Source organism: Lycium ferocissimum, chromosome 1, assembly GCF_029784015.1.
Source record: "Lycium ferocissimum isolate CSIRO_LF1 chromosome 1, AGI_CSIRO_Lferr_CH_V1, whole genome shotgun sequence".
NCBI classification, from domain to species: Eukaryota; Viridiplantae; Streptophyta; class Magnoliopsida; order Solanales; family Solanaceae; genus Lycium; species Lycium ferocissimum.
The window spans coordinates 29,042,638-29,054,642 of NC_081342.1; positions in this window are offsets into that span (position 1 = coordinate 29,042,638).

The following is a 12,005-nucleotide window of genomic DNA, read 5'->3' on the forward strand; positions in this document are numbered from 1 at the left end:
TTGGTAAATCTTTTTCCCGCATTTTCATGCTTTGCGTACTCGGTACGTATTGTCCCGGCCCCCCCTTTCTTGGGGAAATTTTTCTTTTTAAATCCCGCGCGGTGGGATACTTACTTGGATGATCCACCGACTTAGGATTCACATTCGGTGACTTGGAGCGCTCCCCCGATGGGGGCCATCTTTGATCCGAAACACATTTTTGTATATATGCGTATGTTTTTCACGGGTAGGCGGGGCCAAAGGTGTATGTTTTTTGTTATGACTTTAAAAAGTCGTAGACATATATGTGTGGGTTATGGTCTTTTTACCGGTCGTGTCGTGTGATTTGTGTTTTGGGGCCGTTCCCCCTTTTTTATGCGCCCTTTTTCGGCTTATATGTGATACTTTTTTTGGGGAAGTTATGACGATATGTATATTTGTATATTTGTGGACCGGGCGACGTTAAAACCTTATTAAATATTGTTATTTGTACACGGTATAAGTTATTGTACGCTATTTACGATTTGGGATACTAGGTATGTACGAGTGCCCGGTCCGGAGCACGAGTCGCGGCCTACGGGGTTGGGTCGTGACACCGCAATACATGAGCACACTCGAGCAATATCTATCTCTGGTGGGAAGCCATTACCGTACGGTATCAACGGAAATAACGGTCGACCCGTCACGTATCGATGCCGTCATCGGTCATATCGGCCCTGATAGTGGGTGCGTAGCCGACGACGATCGAACTCGAGGCTATAATCTCGAACACTCTGCCATTCTGCCTCGGGCGTAGAGAATCTATCAACTACGGCTCGCCTCGTCTCGGAGGTAGAAAGTGGCCAAGAAAGGCCTCATGAGCACTCGTCCCATCTTCTTTGGAGGAGCATCCTCGTCACTGAGCCAATTCCACGGCTACCATTACCAATTGACGGCTACGTCCGCCGTCGATATGACGCTAACTCCTGATTCGATCTTAAAGCCTTAATTAGCCGCAACGTGCGTGTGTCTGCCGAATGAACTCTGCGGGTCCTCTTGCTCGGAACTTCGACCGAAAAACTGCGGGGGGATTAGGGGGTCAGAAATCACAAACCCTGGGGTGTCATCCCCGTCCGCGCCAATCCCTTTTTTTGTCGGGTATTTGGAGGTACCCCCCGGGGCCTTACGGTGAAAAGCGGCCCCGCGTCTCTCGAAACCTTTTCCTCGCCCCCGGGGGGGCCCGGGGTTTCGGGGTGCAAAACCCCGGGGGGGCCCCCGGGGCCGCCCCCCGCCCCTCCGAAAGTTTTTCAACCCCTGGTGGGGTGACGATGTCCCCAGCTGGGCCAGCAAAAACAGACCCCAGGCTCGGGGGGGGGCGGGGCTAAAGAAATTTCCCCCCGGTTTTTCCCCCCCCCGGGTTTCCCGGCTGCCCTCCCAGGGCGGGCGTTTTCTTTGGGGGAACCGTCGCTCCTTAACAATTCGGGGGGAAAAGGGTCGCCCTTTAATATGGTTTTTGTGGGGCCAGAATAAAAAGGGAAAAGATGACATCCTAAATGTCCGTACGCCTCTTGTTTATAGATGTTGCGCGCGCGACCTGTCGATAAACAAGACTCTACTAGACACGGTACGTAGACACTGCGAGGGACGAACCGCTCGATACGCTTTTGTCACGACCCGACCCGTGGCCATAGTAGTGCCCAGTGGACACTCGTATACACCTATTGCTATAATCATTCACACTTACATGATAAAGAACTTATATACATATAAAGGCATGACGTCGTCTCGTTACTCGTCGCATATCTATACATATCATAATAACTTTGTCTCCGGGGGAGTTACAAACACCCGACGGATAGTATCGCATACGAGCGGCAAGGCTATCGCAACATACGGTATCCCAAAAACATATATACGTACGCGAGCGATAAGGCTGCCACGACGAATGGGACCGCCCGAAAACATAAATCATACGAACCCCGAACGATAACTATTCACAACCCACATATATGTCTACAGACCTCTAAGAGTAACAACAGTATCATATGACGGGACAGGGCCCCGCCGTACCCCTGAATAGACATACATATAACGAAAGTGTTTGTACCGAGAATATGGGCTCCGGAACAAAGGAGCACTCCAAGACAGCCGAATGGAAGTCCTAAGCTGGCGGGTCACCAAAACGGGTATCTGTACCTGCGGGCATGAAACGCAGCCCCCGAAGAAAGGGGGTCAGTACGGAATATGTACTGAGCATGTAAAGCATGGAATGCAGTAAACAGAATCGTACTGAAGTAAGGAGTATAGAAAATTAGTACAGTAACCAGAAAAAACCACACGGCTTGCCTTTGAAACATAAATCATGCATGTCAATATCATATTCAATTCATTATGGGACTTAGAAACATAAGTGAGTGATCATGTTGTACATATGCATAAATAACGTGTCCCGGCCCTCTAGTGAGGGACTCGGTAAATAAAATCATCGTATCATCATGTCATCATATCATCATATATATATACCGTACCGGCCCTCTAGTGAGGGACTCGGTAAATAAAATCATCATATATATATATATCGTACCGGCCCTCTAGTGAGGGACTCGGTGAATAGAATCATCATATCATCATGTCATCATATCATCATATATATATACCGTACCCGGCCCTCTAGTGAGTGACTCGGTGAATAGAATCATCATATGCCATCCTGGCCACCATCCCCGTATCATCATATCATCATATATATACGTGCCGACCTACAGTGAGGGACTCGGTGAACAATGCGGTGGCGTGCACGAATACATACCGGCCGGGACTCGGTGACGGATATAATAACGGTTAGCACGAGCGAGTAGTGAGAAACCATATGCACATAAATCATCTTTTAGGACTCGATAGGTAAGTAGACAAATCAACGCTCGAGTATCCAGGAATAATAGTCACACTCGAGACTCGGGAAATATCATTACGAAATATGTCACATAACGTCTCAGGGATCATAAACATGTATCAAGCCAATCCGAGCCCGCCTATAAAAGTTACGGGCATTATTCATTATAGAACCCTCTACGAACATATCATAGCAATCCGAGACCCTATATGAAAGTTAGGGACATTATACGTTATAGAATACTTTAGGAATGAAACTCTTTATGCAACATTCATTATCCAGACGTACAAAAGACTCGAGGGCAATAGCTCGACTACATTAAGATTGCGAATGTCAAGAAATGAATAAGAATCGTAGACATGCTCGGATCTTAAGAGTAGAGTTACCCCAAGGATCGTATCATATCATACTTACATTTAGGACATGCCAAAAGAAAGAAAGGATAAGCTTTATATACCTCGTCCGCTTCCTAAGCTAATCCGAACTTAAGTCTCGGGCTTCCCAAGATCTACAACAACGTCATTAGATACCAAACATTAGCTATAGGTACTTAGGAATTCCATCCCAACTAGCACTTTATTTACAGAAATTCGGGCAGCATTTCCCCTATAAATTCAACAACTCCGAGAATTCAACTCGGCCAAATCATCAACAACAATACCAACAACCATACTAACAACATTTACATTTAATTCAAAACGCATTCTAACGTTAGTAACTCTTTTCTACATAATCCGACAACATTCCATTTACATTCAAATCAACCCTATACAATCACGCCAACACCAATGCTCACACATTCAAGTTCTAATCCGAAACCATTCAAACAAGATTCAAGAACACTTCAAACAATCCGCACAATATTCAAAACAACCCAACCAATATACCATTCCACCCGAAACCTCCCCAAACTCATTAAGAACAACAACAACACATTTCCTTCTTCCAAATTCATGAACTACACCAACACTCCACACGTTAACAATATCATTCTCATAAATATAGAAACTACATTCAAATCACGTTGGCTTCTAAACACCTACAACAATTCTGACTTCAACTTGAATCATTAAACTTTCATTATCATCATAGAATCCACAACAACAACAACCAAAACACTAAGTAAAATTTGCTCATTCCTTCTACACAAAACAGCCCATACACACGGCTCAACATCAACATAAAGGATTTCATGAATTTCATCCATTTCTACATACTACAACATACACAAACCATCCATAACGTTTAAAAAGGAAGATTAAACCTTACCTTTTTCACTTAACTCCACAACTTGGCTAGGGTTGTAAATGGCACAAACAAATGGTTTGATTGCTCCAACAACAATCTCACGTTAACAAGGACCTTCCAATTGGTTGAATTGCTAGAAGAAAATTATTTTTTTGATCAATATTCAAGGTTCTTGATCGGCTAGGCCATGGCCGAATGGTCTTCTTTTTTTTCTCCAAGTTTCTCCAAGTTTCTAAGGTTGTGAAGATGATGAATATGATTTATTTGTCATCTTTCATCTACATATATAATCAATACAAGTGGACCATGCCCCACACATGGCTTGGATCAATTTGCACAAGCCATGGGTGGGAACCCTTTCGTACCACACGGCCAACTTGGCCTTTGTTTCATGAAATATTAACTTTTCTTAATTAACTTTTAATCCCAAATTTTCCTTAATATTCCATACCAATAAAATCATAAGCAACTTGTGCCTTAAAACAAAATCGGAGGTCAAAAGTCTCTACCTCGTATCCTGGATAGTCTTGTCCTTAACTTATTGCAACTAGCTTAAAATATTCCAATGCACAAAATACGGGATATAACAATCTACATCTCCAGCTCCGGGGCTCGCTCGGGAGACCGCTGAGGAGCCAGCTCAGGAGCCCTCTCATCATCCATCTCAGGAGCCCGTCGACACACATGTTTGATTTTTTACAAAAATATTGTATTAATTAAATCTAAATTATAATTAGGTTCATACTTTTTAATTGTTTATATGTTATTTCAGGTTTACTTTAGAATAAATCTAAACTAAATTGTTTATATGTTATTTCAGGTTAATTCTGCTGTGGACCGCCTCCTGTGAGGTCGCAGAGGAACTGACTCAGAGCCTCATCGTCCATCTCGGGGAGCCGTCGACACATAGGTTTGATTTTTTACAAAAAGATAATGTATTGATTAAATCTAAATTGTAATTAGATTCATCCTTTTTAATTATTTATATGTTATTTCAGGTTTAGTTTAGAATAAATCTAAGCTAAATTGTTTATATGTTATTTCAGTTCATTCTTCTGCGCCTGTGGACCCGTCTCCTGCTGAGGCCGCAGAGGAGCCAACTCAGAAGCCCTCTCATCATCCATCTCAGGAGCCCGTCGACACACTTGTTTGGTTTTTTACAAAAAGATAATGTATTAATTAAATCTAAATTATAATTAGATTCATCCTCTTTAATTATTTATATGTTATTTCAGGTTTAGTTTAGAATAAATCTAAGCTAAATTATTTATATGTTATTTCAGTTCATTCTTCTGCGCCTGTGGACCCGTCTCCTGCTGAAATTGACCCATCTCCTGATCTTTGATGAGGTTTTGACCATAAAAAACCCACTCGTGCCCCATAAGAAGCTTATTATTGTCAAGGGCACAAGGAAGGGAAGGAAGAATGATCATGACATAGAGCATCCTATTATTAAGAGGAAGAAGAGAGATGGAGATGATGGTGAGGGTGGTGGGGATCGCCTTAGGCCTAGGATTACTCTAAAGGCTCCCACATATGGGACCTAAGGAAGAAGGGGGATGGAGATTGTGTATATGTAAATAAATTGTACATTTTATGTTAATATTATATTTTTACTGGTATTATTTTCTTAATGATAATTAGTTATCTTAGTCTTTATTATCGTTTATTAATAACTTGTGTGACGTCCTAAATTAATTATGAAAAAAATCTTGGCATATTCGATAAAGTAATGCCTTAACTAAATAATAAAATGCTTAAATTAAAACCTTATAAAATAAAACACTTAAACCAAAAGATAACAAGTTGTCAAACAAATAAAACTTACTTAGGGCACGTTACAACCCCTAAAACGATGATCGAAACGTTTAGGTATACTTGATGTATTGAGCCTACATTATTGGTCGCAGAAAAAGATATCAGGTTCTATATAAAATATTGATATTTTGGCGTTTTGAAACATGACTAATCTTTGGTCAAAGTATGAAAAAAACGTGAAATTTCAAAACTTTGAAATTACACAAAGTGTTGTGAAAATGGAAATAACCCCTATTGCGCACAAAATTAGTGCGCGATAGGAGTTAACTGTGGTCGTTACGGTTAAGTCCTATTGCACACTAATTTAATCCGCAAAAAGGTACTTTTGTAACTTTTTTTTTTTTATGGGTTATTTTGGTCCAAAAGCACAAAAACTGGGTCATTTAAGTTGCGGTCTCCTTTACTAGTATTAGACTGCCCAAGTGTAAATGAAGCAATTGGTGTTCCGGAAAAAAAAACAAAAAAAAGCGGCAATTGGTGTTCCCTTCAAATGGGCTGGTCTTTAATTTTTGTCCCCCAAAATAGAATTTATGTTTAGCGAAACATAAGTTTTTTAAGAGTGCGAGGCGTAATTGTGAGATATCCTCATGCGAAAATATAATTTTATGCCCCGAGAAAAAGTTATTTGCATTGAACGGCAAACATTAAAGACCAACACAATACAGGGGAAAAAATCAAACCGAATCAAACCAACCCGACATTACATGTATAAAATTTCAAAAATATTTTATACATAAAAATATTTCTTAAACTTTTTCATAATTTTTTGTCTTTTAACATATTATTTCAAGCTTGAAATTAGAATTTGAATAGTCCAATAAGTTTTATAACCCATAGATATTAGTAACTCAAATAAAACCCAACAAAAATCAAATCAATACTAATGCTAACAAAAAAATTCAATTCTAACATAGGAATGACAATAATGTTGTATCTTTAGTTTTATATTGGTTTAGACAGTGAAAATAAATAACTTAATTTTATTTTTGGTTTATAATTAATACTTATTAGCCGTACTTATTTTAACATGACTTAGTACTTTTAGATTATGATCATTTTCTATATGCCTTAAAAATTAGCCGTATTTATTATAGCATGACTTAATACTTTTAGATTATGATCATTTTATTTTATGCGATTTCATTACTTTTTTTGTTGAATATGTTAATAGAATGAGATCTCTCATCTCACATTTTGTGTTATTTTCTTAAAAATATGTTACAGTAATTAGATAGTCGTATGTTACTAGGACTAAAGAAATATTTGAACTTCAAGTTATATTTTGTATGAAGACTTTACAAGAAAAAACCCAAAAAAAATCGAGAATATCCGAGGTTGAAAAACCAGACTTTTGTTGGTTTGGTTTGGTTTATAGATTTAAAAACCCGATGCAATTGGTTTGGTTTGGTATTTGAAAAACCCGAACTAACCCGGTCCATGTACACCCCTAGGGTGAAAATATCAATTGTATGTGTGATCAACTGGATCCAATGCATATGTTTTCAGTTGGGTTCGAAACAACGGGGCATCATGCGAAAGCTAACAATTGCAATTCTTCAACGTCGATAAATCAGACACCAAAAAGAACTATATTAAAATAAGCGTAATATTCTTATATGATTTGGTCAATTGACCTACATATGAGGAGACTAATAGGAAAGTATAAAAGCTATAGGGAGAATAATCTCTCCCAAAGCAAAACTCTCTAAAGGACTACATTGTAGATGCTATTGTGTTGTTTATGAAAAGAAAGGATCTCCTATTTCTAGAAGTCGGAAAATTCTCCTCTAAGAAAAGGATAGCTAGGGTAGAATCCTTTTCCACAAAGAAAACATTTTCCACAAAGAAAACCTTTTTAAAGTAAAACACTATTATGGTAGAATCCAAATAAGGTAAAAAATTCAAGGTACACCCTAACAAATCTCCCATTGACCTGAATTTTTTGGCAAAATAATCTTGATTCTTCTACATATAATCTTCATCACTGATGCTTGTCATGGTTAAAAATAAAGTTAAGAATATTATGGATTAAAAATTGGTTTAAAATTTTTCTTGCTTTATTTTTGAAGATGTAGCAGCAAGGATATTGAAAATATGGGTTGAAATTCATCTCCACATGTAGTAGCCAAACAAAATCTTCATTATCGTGAAAATGTTTGTAGCTTAATTTGAACCCGCCTTAAACCTGTCTTGAATCTCGCCGAAACATTGGCTCTGATATCACTTGTTGGGTTTGAAATAACAGGGCGTCATACAGAAGCTAACAATTGCAAACCTTAAACGATAATAAATCAGACAACAAAAAGAACTATACTAAGATAAGCGTAATATTCTTGTATGGTTTAGTTAATTGACCTACATATGAGAAGACTAATAAGAAAGCATATAAAGTATTGGGAAAATAATCTCCCCCAAAACAAAACTCTCTAAAGGACTACATTGTGGATGCTATTGTGTTATTTATGAAAAGAAAGGATCTCCTAAATATAGAAGTCTAAAATTTCTCCTCCAAGAAAAGGATAGATATGATAGAATCATTTTCCACAAAGAAAACCTTTTTGAAGTAAAACACAATTATGGTAGAAACCAAATTGGGTAGAAAATTCAGGGCAAACCCTAACATTTTCATAATGTATGCACAACATTGGCCAACTCTATGGGACAACTCCGGCGAACCAGTGTCAATTTTCCCAACGAAGCAACTGAAACACTGACAAACTGACGACGCCGAATGGGTAAGGTTTGTTGGGAAATAATGATCCCACCCAGGAATAATATCCACGTTAAGTAGTAAGAATAAGGAGAATAGCAAGGACACCAAATCTTTTAACGGGATAAAATATAATATTCGAGCGAGGAGCAATATAATATCACTATTACAACTTGGTAGTGTCAAGAGACTACTATACCTTCAAAAGAAACAACACTCTTTATTACACCTCACTATAATATTACTCCACACTCTCTATTTCTCATAGACTATAGAAAATCACTCTGTGCGGATTACTCTCTACTCTCTATTCTCTCTCTCTCTCGTGTTGGTGTGTAGAATTGTGAGGAGAGTGCCTCTATTTATAGCACAAGGCATGACAAGAAGAACCAATCAAAATTGGTTTACAATCTGCAAGTTGCCAATTTGCAAATTGCCTTCACGTAACTTGTTTCTAATGGGCACATGGTCACCACTAAGTTCAACCAATCATCTTTTTTTTTCTTTTCTTTTTATTTCATTTATTGGGTCCCACAAATCTCCCTCTTAATTTTGAATTTTCCATTTCATTCCAAGACTTGATCTTAATCTCTGAAAGTCTTCGAACTTGAGAGGCTTTGTAAAGATATCCGCAACTTGATCGTGAGATTTCACATACTTGAGTTCTACCTCCTTTTTGGCAATGCATTCTCTGATGAAGTGATACCTTGTGTCAATATGCTTGCTTCGATCATGATACACCGGATTCTTAGCAAGTGCTTGCGCCAATTTGTTGTCAACGCAAATCATCGTGGCTTCAATTTGTGGCAAATTTAGCTCCTTCAACAATCTTCTCGCCCAAATAGCATGACACGTACACATGATGTTGATGCCACATATTCCGCTTCACAAGTCGAGAGAGTAACAATGGATTGTTTCTTTGAACTCCATGAAACAACACAATCACCTATGAAAAACAGAAAACCAGTTGTGCTTTTTCTATCATCAATATCTCCCATATAATCACTATCACAAAATCCCACAAGGTTAAAGTCATTAGAAGAATTATAAAACAGCCCAATGTCTATCGTACCTTTTAGGTAACGAAGAATTCTTCTAGCGACCTTCAAGTGAGTGGAGGTAGGAGCTTCCATGAAGCGACTTACTACTCCAACTGCGAAGAGTATATCTGGCCTCGTATAGGTCAAGTACCTTAGACTTCCTACGAGACTTTTGAACATAGTGGAGTCCACCTTTTCTCCATCATCAAACTTTGACAACTTTGTTCCACTCTCCATTGGGGTGTTCACGGGATTGCAATCGAACATGTTGAACTTCTTCAAAATCTCCTTTGTATAGCTTTCTTGAGATATGAAGATGCCTTCCTCCATTTGCTTCACTTCTAGGCCTAAGTAATATATGACACGAGCCCTATATCCGTTATCTTGAACTCAAGGGACATAGCTTTCTTGAAAGCTTCAAACAAACTTGGGTTATTACCCGTCAGAATAAGATCATCAACATAAAGACAAACAAGCAGAATATCTCCATTTGTATGAACTTTAATGTAAAGAGCATATTCATGGAGACATCGAGTGAACCCATTGTCTTGGAAATACTTGTCGATGCGATTATTCCACGCTCGTGGAGCTTGCTTTAATCCATATAAAGCTTTCCTCAGCTTCAACACTTTATCTTCATGGTTTTCGACCAAAAAGCCCAATGGTTGCTCAACGTAGACTTCCTCTTGAAGATATCCATTCAAGAATGCCAACTTGACATCTAGTTGATGGATTTTCCACTTCATTTGCGCCACCAAGGAGATCGGACGGATCGTCTCCATGTGGGCAAAGTGCATAGACTTCCTCATAGTCAATGCCTTGCCTTTGTTTGTAGCCTTTAGCCACAAGTCTTGCCTTGTATCTTTCCACCTCTCCATGGGCATTCTTTTTGCCTTGTATACCCATTTGACACCAATTGCTTGATGACCCTTGGGAAGAGTTGTTAATTCCCAAGTGTTGTTTTCTCTATTGCCTTGATCTCCTCCTCCATGGCTTGTCTCCACTTTTTATCCGTAAGTGCTTCATCAAAACTCATTGGTTCGCCGTCGGCAAAGAGACAATACAAAAAATCAAAATTAGTAACTTCTTTTGTATCATCATAGAGCTCTTGGATGCTCCTCGGCCTTGTGGCCTTTCACTTGAACCTTCGAGAAGAAGGAGATGCAACATTTGGAGAAGGAGGTGGGGTTGCATCTGTGCGTGTGTGTCATGGTCTCCTTCTCTTCATCATCTCCAAAGTATGGAAGAAAATCATATGTCCTTTCTTCCTGAGCCTCCCAATTCCATGTCGCTTCTTCATCAAATTCAACATCACGACTCACCACCACTTTGTTGTTGCTTGGGTTGTATAACTTGTAGCCTTTTGAATTTGTGTCATAGCCAACAAACACATGCTTAACACTTCGATCATCAAGTTTCGCTCTCCCTTGATGTGGCACACGAGCATAGGCTATGCTCCCAAATATTCTCAAGTGCTTGACACTTGGCTTTCTTCCGCTCCATGCTTCTTGTGGTGTTTGATCTCTAACATTTCTTGTTGGAGACCTGTTGCTCAAATACACTGCACAAGAAACAGCCTCGGCCCAAAATTCTTTTGGCATATTTTTAGCTTTCAGCATACATCTAGCAATATTAAGAATTGTTCTATTCTTTCTCTCCGCAACTCCATTTTGTTGGGGTGAATAAGGTACCGTTAGAGGGCGACGAATTCCATGAGATTGACAAAAGTCATTAAATTCTTTTGAAGTGAATCCACCTCCTCTATCGGACCTTAAAGCTTTTATTTCATAGCCACTCTTTTTTTCTACAAGTGTTTTAAAAATTTTAAATGCAACAAAAGCATCTGATTTTTGCTTCAGGAAATACACCCAAGTCTTTCTACTGAAATCATCAATAAAGAGCAGAAAGTATTTACTTTTACTAGAAGATGGTGAATTGATTGGCCCACATACATCTGTATGAACAAGCTGCAGTGGCTTGATTTCTCTTGACGTGGCCTCTTTTAGAAAACTCCTCCTTGCATGTTTTCCAAGAAGACAAGCTTCACACAACTGATTGGGATGGTTGATTGAAGGAATCCCATGTACCATGTTCTTTTCTCCCATTGATTTGAGCGCTTCAAAATTCAAGTGTCCAAAACGCATATGCCAACACCAAGATTCATCTTGCACATTAGCCTTCAAACACTTTGCATCAATTGTCTTAAGATTCAAAGAAAATAATCTATTCTTTGCCATACGTACTTTTGTGATTAATTTTCCACTTGAATCTCTAAGGAAAAGATGCATATTCTTCAAATGAATATCATTCTTTTTCAAGAAGTTGGACAAACTCAAGA